Below are 17,739 nucleotides of genomic sequence, written 5' to 3'. Positions count from 1 at the left end.
TTATCAAATTCAGAGGCGCATATTGAAGATATTGGAAGAACTGTCCACATTTAACCTACTTTTCATCAGCCAACAAGATGAGTAGGCCTAACGAATAGCAGAAGCACTAGCCTATGTCAATCTACTATCCCCCATGATACAAAAGTTGACCTATTCGATTGGCCAACTTGTCCTTCTGTGCAGGTAATACATTTTCTAAACATACGCTGCGGTCCAACTCATCCCAAACCATCTCAATTGGGTTGAGGTCGGGTGATTGTGGAGTCCAGGTCATCTGATGCAGCCCTTACACAGCCTGGAGGTGTGTTTTGGGTCATTATCCTGTTGAAAAACAAATGATAGTCCCACGAATCGCAAACCAGATGGGATGGCATATCGCTGCAGAATGCTGTGGAAGCCATGCTGGTTAAGTGTGCCTTGAATTCTAAATAAATCAACGACAGTGTCACCAGCAAAGCACCCCCACACCATCATAACCACACATGCGGAGATCATCCGTTCACCTACTCTGCGTCTCACAAGACACGGCGGTTGAAACCATAAATCTCAAATGTGGACTCATCAGACCACAGGACATGTTTCCATCGGTCTAATGTCCATTTCTCCTGTTTCCTGGCCCAAGCAAGTATTTTCTTCTTATTGGTGTCCTTTAGTAGTGGTTCTTACAAGAAGCACATCTTACAGCCAGTGAATACAAGAAATTAAAGAGGGTATGTGTAGGACACGTTTTTGCATCCTCTTTCAACTCAAAAGCAAAAGGAGCTGCACTTTTGATAAGTAGACACATCCCCTTTTGTGTCAGCAAACACTTTCTCTGATCCCTCAGGCAGGTTTGTTTTGGTGCATGGGCATATGTATTCGAAGTCTTGGACCCTATTGAATATTTATGCTCGTAACTTCGATGACAATATGTTTGCTCAAGCACCACCAGGCTGGAAGAGATTACAATGTTTAGATACAGTTCTTGATAGGTCCTCTGAAACACTCTCCTCTTACCAAAGCCGCCAAGCTCACCATGTCATTCATGAAGGATCTCAATTTACTAGAAGTCTGGAGACGGATGCACCCACAGGATAGGGACTACTGATTTTATTCACACCCACACAACACGCATAGATAACTTTCTGCTAACAACCCAACAGTTTCATAGAGTGTTAGATACCAATTATCTCCCCAGATTGTTTAGTGACCATTCTCCTCTGGTGTTATCAATCTCCATTCCTACCAAGGTAAATGGAGCATATAGATGGAGACTAAATTCTACACTCCTGAAGCAACCTGACTTTTGTGCATTCATCAAAGAGCAGATCAATATTTTCACTTTGACAAACAAACCCTCTGCTCCTGACAGTTTCATTCTTTGGGACGCATTGAAAGCCTATGTGAGGGGACAGATCATTGCCTATACTAAAGGGTTGAAGAGAAAACACGGTGCCGAACTGAAAGGCCTTGAATCTGATAAAAGGCCCGACTAAAGACCTATACAGGCTTTTGGTAAATAAAAAACTGAAATATAATACTCTGAACACGTATCAAGCTGAGAGGGCCATCACTAAATCAAAACAGCGTTACTACGAACTTAGGAGAGAAAGCACACAAAGTATTGGCATGGTAACTGAAAGCAGAGGAAAGTAAGAGGAGAAATAATGCTATAGAAACTCTTACTAATGAGATATTTCAACCCTACTGAAATGAATGATAATTTTAAGAAATACTATGAGGACCTCTATACTTCCCAATCAAGCGATGATCTATCAGAGATTGACTATTTTCTCTCCACTCTCAACCTCCCATGCCTGTCAGAGGAAGACAGAGAACGCTTGAGTGAACAGTTCTCAGTCCCTGAATTGTTGGAGACCATTAAATCTTAATCTTCTAATAAATCTCCTGGGGAGGATGGCTTCCCTTCAGAGTTCTATAAAGAATTTAAGGAGCTGTTGATACCCTACCTTATGGAGGTACTTAAAAAAGACGGGGAGGACAACTGCTTTCCAGACTCTTTCTCTCAAACTGTGATTACAGTAATTCACAAGAAAGGGAAACATCTGCTAAAGTGCGCCTCCTATAGACCAATCTCTCTCCTTAATACAGATTGTTAACTGATCACCAAGACGCTATCTAAGAGACTAGAGTTATTGCTCCCTCTGCTGGTCAACCCAGATCAGACTGGCTTCATAATTAATAGATTGTCCTCCAATGATCTCAGAAGGTTCTTTGATATAATTCACCTTGCTAACAAAAACAAATAACCTAGTGTAGTAGTCTTCCTCGATGCCAAAAAGGCCTTTGATAGGGTCAAATGGCCATATCTCTTTTGCGTTTTGGAAAGGTAGGTTTAGGCACCGTGTTTGTAAACTTGATTAAATCACTGTCCTAAAGCTAGGATTGCTACCAATGGGATTATTTCCTCTTTCTCTCTCTATAGGGGGAACAGACAGGGTTGCCCTATTAGCCCCCACCACTTCGCCCTCCTTATCAAACCTTATCAAAACATATATAGGCCTATGGGCTAAGCTAAATGAGATGTGTGACTATGATTTGAAAAAGCCACACAAAAAAAGGTGTGCTGTTTCTTGCCTTACTACACAAGCTGTGCACAAGTGACAAGCTATTGTCACTCCTTAGACTTCTTCTTAATTTAATGTTGTCTTTACAAATACTAAATAATATTTGTGTGAAATTAGTCTGGATTTAGAATTGACCATTATTATGCACCTGCTCGGAACAGGGGCTGGCGTTTATGCACTTAAATAGCGAATGGAGGACGCTTTTCCCATGGTTCATTTTCATGCCAAACAGGTATGCTATACTCCTTTTGTAAAGCTAAGCAATGTGCTTAATATTAGGGAAGTTGATAATAAATATAGTAGGCCTAGTCTATAGAAATCTGATAGGATCCTCTTTTTAATAGAGGCCATCAAAACTCTGTTTTCTTAGGCAATTACATAGCCTATATAAATATTACACAACATGAGCTCATGGGCTTGAGTGTTTGATTTGATTTTTGAAAACATTTGCATTGATGTCAAAGTGATTAGAGCGACAATTGAGTGCTGAGTACCAGACAGTTATCAAGTTTGGTAGGCTACTAATGACCATCAGCAGCATCCGAGCTTGGAGAAGCCTAGTTACCATGACTATATGGTCAGGTGGAATTTGACTGAAGTCATGACTCAGGCGGTAATATGGTCACTGTAACAGCCCTAGTTGGACGTAATGCCAATTTTTGGGGGATGTAAACAAATTTGTGCACAGAATATGAGAGTAAAAAGCGTTTTGTGCATATGGACAATTTCTGGAATCTTTTATTCCAGCTCATGAAACATGGGACCATTACTATACATTTTTGTTCAGTATATATAAAACTGCACTGGTCCTTTAACATTAGGTTGTGCTTATGACTAACCTTTTATTAATGTGATAATACAGACATTTTAGTCTATATCCAGTGCTTACATGTTACATCTTATGATCATGAATCACTTCCTAACAAAGAGTTCCTCTCAGTGCATTTCTACTTTTGTCTAAATTAATATCAACTAGGTGTGTTGAAACGTTACGAGGCAGAGGCAGTTTGAAAGGTAGAATTAAAAGTTCACCAAAATGAAGTTCAAGTAGCAGCACATTTAAACATGGATATTGGAATGAATTAAGTAAATTATAAAACGATTGGTAGAGCCTCTTAAGACTCAATTAATGTGACAACTTCTGAAAAGGTCAGAAAAACTCTGGATTCTCTGGACAGATTCTATGGGTTTAAGAGTAAATTCAGTATAGTACAATGTTAATATCTTTCCATATTGCTTAGTCACAGATTCAGCAAAACATTTTAGAAGGATGTCATACTGAAATCATTGTGAATATGGAAATTGTTTTCCACATCGAAATAAGACGTGATGCATCCTCACTTATAGTTTGACACAGTTACGACACACACACACACACTCCTGATGACATTTCCTGATTATAGTTTTTCATCTAACATTTTGAATTCTCTTTGAACAGAGCCCATGGTGGAAGCCTTTAGAAGTTCAGGCAACAACACACTTTCTGTGACTGCTCAACCATGACCATGCCTATAGATTGCCCATGCTTGTGTCAAGAACACAATTTCGGCACACAATGGAGCTATTTACCCTCTCTGAGTGTTCCCGAAACAAAGTGTGTCCACTCAAACATACGGACTGCTGTAAAAATATTATATAAAAGCAATACAAATGTCAAGATCTAGAACTATTGTGCTTCATTCAAACTATAATTGCAATGCCATGTTGATTCTCCAAATTGAACCCTAGCCATTCAGGTAGAATTGGCATTCCTACGCTCTTGGATACTTTACATTTTGTTGTTATTCTTCCTTTGCCGAGACATTTTGACATTTCCCACTGTTGGACAATACTGCAAGAGATTCAAAGTAAGTCTATATCTCTCCAAACTACACAGCAGCTCTCACCACTGCTGCCCACGCAATCAAGGTGTCTTATGGTGAAGTTTCACCCCTACTCTCAGCGGCAATCTCTCGCGACAGCCTACTGCAGATGTTGACTTTGGGATGTTGTCTGTATGAAGCCCTGGCTTTTGATTGCCTGAGCAAGGTCGCTGGAACGGCTTGTCATGCTGCCAGGGCTCAAAGTCACCTTGTACCACTGATAGAAGCCTATCTGCTAGCGGGCTGCCAGAGCCCAGCACAGATGTCATGTGGCATCATCTGCTGTCCTGAGACATAAAGACATTTGTGGTTGCGGAGGAGGAGAAGGGGAGAGGAGGGGGACGTGTTAAACTTGGAACCCCCTGTCAGGAGGATTCCATAATGATCCACATGTGTTGCTCGGAGATTTCATGTCAAGGCATGAGCACCAGTTCCCCTGGCATTTACTTCGCCTGGAAGAACAGAAGCATTGCATGAGCAAAGTGTTCTTTTTCACTCACATTTCTGACTGTGATTTTACTCTAGTTTTGACACACAATTACTATTTCCATGTTTGCACTTACTGCTGGCATGCAGATATATGAAAAACTACCAAAACATTAACAATGTGACAGGTAAAACAGTACATAAGGTGGCGGACGTAAAGGTAATGGCGGACTGAACGAAGTTATGTAGAGCACCTCAAGATAAAACGTAATATTCAATATCTGCAAGTTAGACTAAAATATTAGCACTACATAATCTGGTGGGTGATAACCTTCAATCTGGATAATAACACAAAACAAATCTTAAGACTAGAGACATTTATCGACAAATATTACGAAAACAAGCAATACCCAAACATGACGGAGAGTAAGACAGGGGAACCGATTTCAAAACGGAAACGTGACTCTTCTACAGACACAGAAGATTTAATATTTTCACCACCGGGAATGGTAAAGGTCGAAACCAATCTGTTAAAATCAATAAATGACAAACTGGGTATACTTGAATTAGTTAGTAAGGATATAAAAGAGTTGAAGGCAAGCCTAGAGATGAGTGATGAAAAAGCTGCGACATTGGAGAAGGAAACACACAAGCTAAAAGGGACAGTCAATAAGATTGAAACCGAAATGAAAAAGGAGAACACCGTTCTGAGGGAAGCCTTACTGGACATACAAACTAGATCAATGAGAGAGAATCTGGTACTTACAGGTATCCAGGAGAAAGAAGGGGAAGTTCCTGAATCTGTAGTTAGAGAGTTCCTCCTTACAGCGCTTCAGATCCCACGCGAAGGTATCGACAAAATCCAACTTGAACTTGAACGTGTACACCGCTTCGGACAGAGAGGCCAAAGGTATGAACGCCCATTCGTTGCCAAATTTGCTTAATTTAAAGATAAAATAATGGTTAAAAGCCTGGGTAAAAGACTTGCTGGGACCAAAATTGGCATGAATGATCAGTTTCCGAAGGAAATTGCAGAACGGCGCAAAGTTATGTATCCAATTTTCAAAGAAAATAAATTAAAAGCGAAACGAGTAGCTCTCGTCGTTGATAAACTATATATTGATAACCAGTTGTTCAGAGACACAAAGACTACTCCATGGTTATTTGAAAAATGACAAAGTTCTCATAGATGAGGAAAATAAACACAATTCTAGCCCGGTTATGGATTGTAACAATACAATAAAAAATATAGCTTTTCTATATATCTTCACATATAACTAATTGAACACACAAGCACTAATTCAACATAGTGAAGATAAAAAACTAAGTAAACAGAAGGCACAGTATGTGTGGATGGTGTGGTGTGTGTTTATTTTTTATTTTATTTGTTATGTTTGGAAAGTTGAGTGAGTGAGTAATGAAATGGTTGCATATGCCAGAGCCAATGTATTGCTGTGAGCCGGGGTATGAGAGGGCTTTCAATGTTGTTCAGATGATGGATATACTTTTATAATGAATTATACGTCTTATTTATTTATTGTCCTATCATGGTGGGACAGTTTTAAAATAAATGATACATTTGATTTAGTATTGTCCTATCATGGGGAACTACATTTTTTAAATAAATTATAGCTAATTATTTATTTATGATCCTATTTTAATGTTACGGTCCATGACCCCATACCCTAGACACCCACCTGAATGACCAAGATACTAAGGAGAAGTCCCTAACTGTTTTATGTGCCTGCTGTAAGCGGTCTGTATGCAGCCAAAATGAGGTCAGAGACCAAGAGCAGCACTGCCCCCTCAAGATTCTGAGCCTGCTTGGCAGGGTTGGTCCTGCAAAGCCAAAGCCCCCTAAAGGGAGAGCATAATAAACAAGGAAATTCTCAAAGCTGCTAATGAGAACCTTGACGACCTTGTACCTAGCCGGTGGGGATTCCAGTGGGGTGCCCCCACCCAGGCAGTGGCAGTGCTGGCAACACTAGCTGCAGTAACCCATGGGGAGGGGGTCACACTCAGACATTCAGAGAGGGGGCATATTATTGTGACCCTAGTGGCACAAAATCAAAGTCGGACTGCATGGAGATGCTTGGGAATTTGGTCAATACGGGTGACCGTATTGTGGGTGTTTCAGGAAGAAGGTGTACATTTGACCTCCATCATCTAGGATGTGACAATGGTAAATAAAATCTCTCAATTTTGCCCATTTTTTGCACGGTCTTGCAGGCCTTCTCATGCAGCTGCAACTGCAAGTGCATTTGTAAATCAAGACCTATCTTGAGTTGGGCTCTGGGATGGTGCAATTGTTGAGAAAGTGAGCTTATGGTTGTGTGGGGGTAAGGGTTGAGTGTCTGTGGGTGTATGTGTGTATCCCACAACTGTTGCGAAGGAGTTAAAGATGTTAGGGACAATAGAGGATGATCCACAGCTATATATAATACAAATCGAGGTGAGGGCGATGGAATTGCATTTGGCAGTTGTTCTACTTCAATTCGGAAAGTGTGCTCTTTTCAAAGGATGGATCCCAGTCGGTTCAGGGCTATGGGATACAGGGGGTCGAGGGTGGTCTGCCGGGCATTGGGATGACAACCCAACTCGGGATGAGGAGGGCTTTTAGCGGGTGGAATAGTAGGGACCAATTGGAGGTTTACTTAGTAGAAATGCAAATATCATGGTACAGCTATATAGACACTCAATCATCATGTTACTTTTTAATGGTACGTTTACAAACATATATTTTGATAAAAATAATTGAAAGTTGTGTCTCATTATGGTAAGTGGTGAAATAAGTATAGCCAGTTACAATTGTAGCAGATAATACAACTAGCAGATAATAAGAAAAGACGATCAGTATTTACCTGGCTAAAAGAGAAGGAATATAATATCTATTGTTTACAGGAAACCCATTCAACAGTTTTAGATTAAGTTTTGTGGAAAAAGAACTGGGGGGGGCGAAATATATTTCTCCCATGGGCAAAGAAATTCAAAAGGGGTGATGGTTTTAATTAACAATCATTTTGATCCAAATGTGCAAATTGTCCAAACAGATCCTCAAGGTAGATGGATTATTTTAAATATGTTATTGGACAATAAACAGATATGGCTTATTAACCTATATGGTCCGAATAATGATGATCCAAGCTTCTTTGAAAATATATATACGAATTTATCAACTCTACAAGCAACACTAGACTCTATTATTATGGTGGGATATTTTAATACGGTCTTAAATACCTCTATGGACCGGAAAGGAGATCACACTACAAACTATCACCCTCAGGCACTTAAGGAAATCATGAATGTCATGGATATATTGGAATTAATGGATATATGGAGACTTAAATACCCTGACCTAGTGAGATATACAGTGGGGCAAAAAAGTATTTAGTCAGCCACCAATTGTGCAAGTTCTCCCACTTAAAAAGATGAGAGAGGCCTGTAATTTTCATCATAGGTACACTTCAACTATGACAGACAAAATGAGAAAACAAAATCCAGAAAATCACATTGTAGGATTTTTAATGAATTTATTTGCAAATTATGGTGGAAAATAAGTATTTGGTCACCTACAAACAAGCAAGATTTCTGGCTCTCACAGACCTGTAACTTCTTCTTTAAGAGGCTCCTCTGTCCTCCACTCGTTACCTGTATTAATGGCACCTGTTTGAACTTGTTATCAGTATAAAAGACACCTGTCCACAACCTCAAACAGTCACACTCCAAACTCCACTATGGCCAAGACCAAAGAGCTATCAAAGGACACCAGAAACAAAATTGTAGACCTGCACCAGGCTGGGAAGACTGAATCTGCAATAGGTAAGCAGCTTGGTTTGAAGAAATCAACTGTGGGAGCAATTATTAGGAAATGGAAGACATACAAGACCACTGATAATCTCCCTCGATCTGGGGCTCCACGCAAGATCTCACCCCGTGGGGTCAAAATGATCACAAGAACGGTGAAGTGTGATAAATGAAACATATACCAATTTCATTTAAGGACCAAAAAACTGACAGCTGTGCCATATAAATTGCAAAATAGTTGGGAAGAGATTTTCGATGTACCCATTCCATGGCACATGGTTTATGAATTGATACGCAAAACAACGCCGGATTCAAAACTTCGAATTTTTCAATTTAAATTACTACACAAAATTCTGGGGGATACAATCTGAAATGGATGATGTTGAGAGATAGATGGGAGGGGTTGAATGGAGCTGAAGGGTGGGACTAATAACAAGATAAACAATGTAAAGCATACGGGATCTGTAAAATGTATATAGGTTCGGAACTTTTGTGAAATAGCACAGTTACAAATAGAAATCAAACTGGATGGACATCAGAAATAGAGGAAGGACTAAGAACAAACAAGAGAGAACTATTGTAAAGTAGACTGTGTCTGTAAAATGTGTATAAGATGTATAAATTGAAGGTAAAAGCAGAAGTGTTTATTAGTTTACTCCAATTGGGGGATCGGTGGTAGGATTTGCGGGGAATAATAATAAAGGTATATTCCTTAAAAAAGTATGTATGTCTATATAGGTATGTGTATGTATATATGTGTATATGTATGCATACGTGTATGGATATACAGTGGGGAGAACAAGTATTTGATACACTGCCGATTTTGCAGGTTTTCCTACTTACAAAGCATGTAGAGGTCTGTAATTTTTATCATAGGTACACTTCAACTGTGACCTGAACCCAATAGAAAATCTTTGGAGGGAGCTGAAAGTCCGTATTGCCCAGCGACAGCCCCGAAACCTGAAGGATCTGGAGAAGGTCTGTATGGAGGAGTGGGCCAAAATCCCTGCTGCAGTGTGTGTAAACCTGGTCAAGAACTACAGGAAACGTATGATCTCTGTAATTGCAAACAAAGGTTTCTGTACCAAATATTAAGTTCTGCTTTTCTGATGTATCAAATATTTGTCATGCAATAAAATGCAAATGAATTACTTAAAATCATACAATGTGATTTTCTGGATTTTTGTTTTAGATTCCGTCTCTCACAGTTGAAGTGTACCTATGATAAAAAATTACAGACCTCTACATGCTTCGTAAGTAGGAAAACCTGCAAAATCGGCAGTGTGTCAAATACTTGTTCTCCCAACTGTATATATTTACAAAAATAATATGGGAGATTGGAAATGATGCAGACAATTAAATTGGAAGCAACTGTCACGTTCTGACCTTTATTTCCTTTGTTTTGTCTTTATTTAGTATGGTCAGGGCGTGAGTTGGGGTGGGCAGTCTATGTGTGTTTTTCTATGTTGGGGTTTTGTGTTCGGCCTGGTATGATTCTCAATCAGAGACAGCTGTCAATCGTTGTCCCTGATTGAGAATCATACTTAGGTAGCCTGGGTTTCACTTTTGGTTTGTGGGTGTTTGTTTCCGTGTCAGTGTTTGTCACCACACGGTACTGTTTCGTTTGTTCATCGTTTATTGTTTTTGTTCCTGTGTTCAGTTTTTGGATTTATATTAAAGACATGAACACTTACCACGCTGCGCTTTGGTCCTCCTCTCTTTCTCCCGAAGACGATCGTTACAGCAACATTCTTTCCACAATATTAAGTTGATCCACCCCTTTAAAAATAGGGAAAGAAAAAAAAAAGAAACTGTACATAACAGTGCCTTCAGAAAGTCTTCATACCCCTTTGACTCTTTTTACATGTTGTTGTGTTACAGCCTGAATTTAAAATGGATTAAATTGAGATTTTGTGCCACTGGTATTCACACAATATCCCATAATGTCAAAGTGGAATTATGTTTTAGAAAGTTGTACAAATTAATAAAATTAATAAAAAGATAAGTATTCAATCCCCTAACTCCAGGAGTAAAAATGTGCTTAACAAGTCACATAATACGTTGAATAGCCTCACTCTGTGTGCAATTATACTGTTTAACATGATTTTTCAATGAATACCTCATCTCTGTTTCCCACAGAAACAATTATCTGTAAGGTCCCTCAGTCGAGCAGTGAATTTCAAACACAAATTCAACCACAAAGACCAGAGAGGTTTTCCAATGCCTCGCAAAGGGAAACTATTGGTAGACGGGTAAAAAAATATCTCTGAGCATGGTGAAGTTATTAATTACACTTTGGATAGTGTATCAATACACCCAGTCACTACAAAGATACAGGCATCCTTCCTAACTGAGAGGAAGGAAACGGCTCATGGATTTCACCACGAGGCCATTGGTGACTTTAAAACAGTTACATAGTTGAATGGCTGTGATAGGGGAAAACTGAGGATGGATCCACAACATTGTAGTTACTCCACAATACTAACTTAACTGACAAAGTTAAAAGAAGGAAGCCTGTACAGAATAAAACTATTCCAAAACATGCATTCTGTTTGCAACAAGGCACTAAAGTAATACTGCAAAAAATGTGGCAAACCAATTCACTTTTTGTCCTGAATATTAAGTGTTATGTTTGGGGCAAATCCAATACATCACATTACTGAGTACCACTCTCCATATTTTCAAGCATAGGGGTGGCTGCATCATGTTATGGGAATGCTTGTAATAGTTCAGCAACGGAATGAGCTAAGCACACGCAAAACCCTAGAGGAAAACCTGGTTCAGTCTGCTTTTCACCCGACACTGGGAGATGAATTCACCTTTCAGCAGGACAATAACCTAAAAGACAAGGCCAAATATACACTGGAGTTGCTTACCAAGATGACATTGAATGTTCCTGAGTGGCCTAGTTACAGTTTTGACTTAAATCGTCTTGAAAATGTATGGCAAGACTTGAAAATGGCTGTCTAGCAATGAGCAACAACCAACTTGATAAAGCTTGAATATTTTTTTAAAGAATAATGTGCACATATTGTACAATCCAGGGGTGCAAAGCTCTTAAACTTACCCAGAAAGACTCACAGCTGTAATCACTGCTAAAGGTGATTCTCACATGAATTGACTCAGGGGTGTGAATACTGTAAATGAGAGATTTCTGTATTTCATTTTCAACACATTTGCAAACATTTCTAAAAACATGTTTTCACTTTGTCATTATTGGGTATTTATTGTATGTAGATGGGTGAGAAATGTGTCTTTTTTAATCCATTTTCAATTCAGGCTGTAACAAAACAAAATGTGGAATAAATCAAGTGGTATGAATACTTTCTGAAGGCACATTTTATTATGGCCATAAATGGAGCTATAATTTTCCTCTTTAGATCTAAATGGAACCACTGATGCTCTATGTGACGGAGGAAGAATTTCACCTGAGAAAGTGTGACATAAATAGCATCAATATACTTCTCACTATGACCAAGTTCAAGAGGTGGAGAGGATGCTGATTATCAAAATTGCTTCAGTTTGAGAGGAAAAAAAGGTAGGTGGAATTGTCTATTGAACTCAACAAAAGTGTTTCTATGGCTCAACACAAACTATGTCCACCACTGGCAGGAAAAAGGTACATGCTAGCCTTTTAACGTTTCGAATTCATTTGTGGTCCACAAATAATCAGTCTATTTCAAATATTTTCTCCTGCGTCACCATTGTTGGAATTATACAGCAGGGTTATCTTTTATAAGTTGTCATAATTTAGCTAAACATATTCTGTTTTTGTTGCTTTGTTACAATTCAATAAAATGTGTAATTGAAGCTTAGTAACTGGGAGAAATATTGTCATTTCTACCTCATAGTTGGTTTAAGTCATTATTTTGTGCAATCCACTTACCTAGCAGTTAATACAGCACACAGGAATTTGTTGGTTTACCTCCACCTGAAAATTGTTCTGCAGTTTGGTTCACTGTTATTTTGGTTTTGATAAATAATTTGTGCTTAAAGACCAGCTTGCACTGTCATACCAAACGCGCTGGGTGAAACTCTGTCCATCGTTTTCTTTGGGTACCTTGGTGCCGCGTGGGGGAATCTGAGCAACATAGCATCCCACTGGGCACAGATGGCAGTTTAATGTGAATTCACCATGTCATTCAATTTAGGTTAAAAGTTAAGTGACAAAAATACTAAATTCCCGTACGTTGATAACTTTTTGCAAATCCAAACGGTTTTAAACGTAGATTCAACGTCATCACATGAAATGTTCTTGTTGAAATTATATAGAAACAACATTGATTCAACCAGTTTTTGTCCATTGGGATGTTCTTTACATTACATACAGTATCTGTGATCCATGACAGACCCAGTGACCACACTATCTGTCGTGGGCGTCCGCACTGACTATCTGCACTGACTCATGCACACTCCAGGTTCTAACTATAACCACATATTCACACACACTTACACTGACACTTTCGCACGCACACACACCTTCTGTTCTCCTATCCTCGTGGGGACCTAAAATTGATTTCCATTCAAAATCATATTTTCCCTAACCCTAACCCTAACCCTAACCTTAACCCTAACACAAACCCAACTCCTAACCTTAGCCCATACCCTAACTCCTAACCCTAGCCTCTTACCCTAACCCTAATTCTAACCCAAACCCTAAACCTAACCCCAAAGTTTAAAATAGCCTTTGTCCTCATGGGACATGGGAGAATTTTCCTTGTTTGGCTATCCTTGTAGGGACTTTTGGGGATTTTAGGTCCCCACAAGGCTAGAAGAACCAACACACGCACATACTCACACACACAGGACAAATATAAGCACGCCCCATTTTTACCTTTGACATGCACCTACACCCACACATCTTGACGCCCACACAAGCATGAACACACACACAACACACTCACCATATACGCTGCTGCTACTATTTACATGAACATTTATCCTACTGACAGTCACTTTCACTCTGCTTACATTTACAGTACCAGTCAAAGGTTAGGACACATCTACTTATTAAATTGTTATTATTATTATTTTAAACTATTTTCTACATTGTAGAATAATAGCGAAGACATCAAAGCTATGAGATAACAAATATGGAATCATGTAGTAACCAAAAAAAGTTTTAACTTCTCTGGGTTATGTGTGACGGTAGCGTCCCACTTGGCCAAAAGCCAGAAAAAAAAGTAGCGCGCCAAATTCAAATATATTACCATAAAAATCTATCTTTAATGAAATCAAACATGAAAAACACCAAATTATAGCTACACATGTTGAGAATATAGCCAACATGTCTGATTTCAAAAAGGATTTACGGCGAAAGCACACCAAACGATTATGTTAACTCAGTACATAGCCACAGAAAAGATCTGCCAACAGAAATACGAAATTACATCATAAATATTCCCTTACCTTTGATCATCTTCATCAGAATGCACTCCCAGGAATCCTAGTTCCACAATAAATCGTTGTTTTGTTGGATAATGTCCATTACTTATGTCTAAGTAGCTACTTTTGCTAGCATGTTTAGTGCGCATGTCCAAACGCTCGCGCAAATGCAGGCAAACTCGGACGAAAACTTCAAAAAGTTATATAACAGGTCGAATAAACTGGTCAAACTAAGTAGAGAATCAATCTTCAGGATGTTGTTATCATATTAATCCAATAACGTTCCAACCGGAGCATTCCTTCATGTCAGTAGAAGTTATGGAACGCAAGGCGATACCATGAGGAAAGCACGTGACCAGGAACTGGCAATCTGCCAGACCACTGACTCATTCCCCTCCCATCCGGCCCCACAACACAGCATAAGCTTCATTCCACATTCTACAGACTGTTGACATCTAGTGGAGGGCGTAGGAAGTGCAAACAGATCCATATCTTACAGGGAATTGAATCGGCGATGAGTTGAACATTGACCAGTCTCAGAATTCTCACTTCCTGTTTGGATTTTTTCTCAGGCTTTTGCCTGCCATATGAGTTCTGTTATACTCACAGACATCATTCAAACAGTTTTAGAAACTTCTGAGTGTTTTATATCCAATAGTAATAATAATATGCATAGATTAGCATCTGGGACAGAGTAGGAGGCAGTTCACTATGGGCACGCAATTCATCCAAAAGTGAAAATGCTGCCACCTATCATAAAGAAGTTTTTAAACCAATATATTTATATATGAGATTATTCAACGTAGCCACCCTTTGCCTTGATGACAGCTTTGCACACTCTTGGCATTCTTTCAATCAGCTTCACCTGGAATGCTTTTCCAACAGTCTAGAAGTAGTTCCCACATATGCTGAGCACTTGTTGGCTGCTTTTCCTTCACTCTGCAGTTCAACTCATCCCAAACCATCTCAATTGGGTTGAGGTCGGGTGATTGTGGAGTCCAGGTCATCTGATGCAGCACTCCATCACTCTCCTTCTTGGACAAATAGCCCTTACACAGCCTGGAGGTGTGTTGGGGCAATGTCCTGTTGAAAACAAATTATAGTCCCACTAAGTGCAAACCAGATGGGATGGCGTATCATTACAGAATGCTGTGGTAGCCATGCTGGTTAAGTGTGCCGTGAATTCTAAATAAATCAACGACAGTGTCACCAGCAAAGCACTCCCACACCATCATACCTCCTCCTCCATGCTTCATGGTGGGAACCACACATGCAGAGATCATCCGTTCACCTACTCTGCGTCTCACAAAGACACAGCAGTTGGACTGATCAGACCGGTCTAAGAAGAAAGCCCCTCTCCCAACAGGTGTGATTACTACCTCTGAGGGCTTAGAGCTTGAGGTAGTCACCTCATACAAGTACTTGGGTGTATGGCTAGAGGGTACACTGTCCTTCTCTCAGCACATATCAAAGCTGCAGGCTAAAGTTATATCTAGACTTGGTTTCCTCTATCGTAATCGCTCCTCTTTCACCCCAGCTGCCAAACTAACCCTGATTCAGATCACCATCCTACCCATGCTAGATTACGGAGACGTAATTTATAGATTGGCAGGAAAGGGTGCTCTCGAGCGGCTAGATGTTCTTTACCACTCTGCCATCAGATTTGCCACCAATGCTCCTTATAGGACACATCACTGCACTCTATAGTCCTCTGTAAACTGGTCATCTCTGTATACCCGTCGCAAGACCCACTGGTTGAGGCTTATTTATAAAACCCTCTTAGGCCTCACTCCCCCCTATCTGAGATTTCTACTGCAGCCCTCATCCTCCACATACAACACCCTTTCTGCCAGTCACATTCTGTTAAAGGTCCCCAAAGCACACACGTCCCTGGGTCCCTTGTCTTTTCAGTTCGCTGCAGCTAGCGACTGGAACAAGCTGCAACAAACACTCAAACTGGACAGTTTTATCTCAATCTCTTCATTCAAAGACTCAATCATGGACACGCTTACTGACAGTTGTGGCTGCTTTGCGTGATGTATTGTTGTCTCTACCTTCTTGCCCTTTGTGCTGTTGTCTGTGCCCAATAACGTTTGTACCATGTTTTGTGCTTCTACCATGTTGTGTTGCTACCATGCTGTTGTCATGTTGTATTGCTACCGTGCTGTATTGTCATGTATTACTGCCTTGCTATGTTGTCTTAGGTCTCTATTTATGTAGTGTTGTCTCTCTTGTCGCGATGTGTGTTTTGTCCTATATTTATATATATATTTTTTTTTTATCCCAGCCCCCGTCACCACAGGAGGCCTTTTGCCTTTTGGTAGGCCCGCATTGTAAATAAGAATGTGTTCTTAAATGCCTAGTTAAATAAAAGTTTAAAAAAAATAATAATGATGGCCATTGCTCATGTTTCTTGGCCCAACCAAGTCTCTTATTATTATTGATGTTCTTTAGTCGTGATTTCTTTTCAGCAATTCGACCATGAAGGCCTTTGAACAGTTGATGTTGAGATGAGTCTGTTACTTGAACTCTGTGAAGCATTTATTTGAGCTGCAATTTCTGAGGGTGGATTTCAGAATGAACCTGGAAGAATCCATTGACGGGATAAACTGTCTGGGAGGTATGAGTATTTGTAGATGAAAGTGTATAATTGGCTTACATTAATGTCGTAAATAGACAAGATATTGAGTTTCTTAAACAAAGGTGCAGATTGAGCCAGGTAATTAGAGGTGGCTAGTCTTGCAAATGTGTTTTGTTTGATGAGTAATTTGTGTTGGTAGGAGGCATATGTACTGGTCCAGACAATATTACAGTAAATGAGATATGAGTAAATTAAGCTACATGTATAGTATAGAGTTAGGAAGCAAGCCTGATGAACCAGACCACTAATTTGCTTAATGAGAACTACAACTCCCTTCAGTCCAGCGTCCCACATAGTTCTTGACTTGATTTCTCTCGTGAATTATTGGATTTTTCTCTAGAGAAACAGCACGTTGGGCTCACAAAAAATATAACTAAATGGAACTCAAGTAATTGAACCGACATCGGTCTATTAGTTTAAAACCGGAAGAAGACATTTTTTTAATCGCTCATCACTATCTATAAGACACGAACTTCCATAGACTGTGCAAAACATTTATCATTCAGGGAACATTGGAATAACACTCTGATACAAACATTGCAAGCATGTCATCACAACTGGACATGTTTTGTGTTTTAGATACCTACACTCTAAAAATTAGGGGTTCAACAAGGTTTTTTCTCAGATCCTCAAAATTCTTTGAAGAACCTTAGGGTTCTTGGCACTGAAAATTGCCCCCAAATGTAAAGCGTCGGTGTGTAGCTGGTGAGATGAGTCAGGCGCAGGACAGCAGATAAGAGTAATGAAAGCAAAAAGTGGATTAGTGGATTAGCGATGGCTAGAAGGCCGGTGACGTCGACCGCCGAACGCCGCCCGAACAAGGAGAGGGACCGACTTCGGCGGACGTCGTGACAGTACCCCCCCTTGACGCGCGCCGACACCAACCTCGGGGACGACCCGGAGGACGAGGCGCAGGGCGATCCGGATGGAGACGGTGGAACTCCCGCAGCAACGAAGGGTCCAAGACGTCCTCCACCGGCACCCAGCATCTCTCCTCCGGACCGTACCCCTCCCACTCCACGAGGTACTGAAAGCCCCTCGCCCGACGCTTCGA

The sequence above is a fragment of the Salvelinus namaycush genome, chromosome 12, assembly GCF_016432855.1.
Source record: "Salvelinus namaycush isolate Seneca chromosome 12, SaNama_1.0, whole genome shotgun sequence".
In the NCBI taxonomy this organism is placed as follows: domain Eukaryota; kingdom Metazoa; phylum Chordata; class Actinopteri; order Salmoniformes; family Salmonidae; genus Salvelinus; species Salvelinus namaycush.
The sequence above is the reverse complement of the archived record's forward strand: the minus strand, read 5'-3'. Positions refer to the sequence as shown.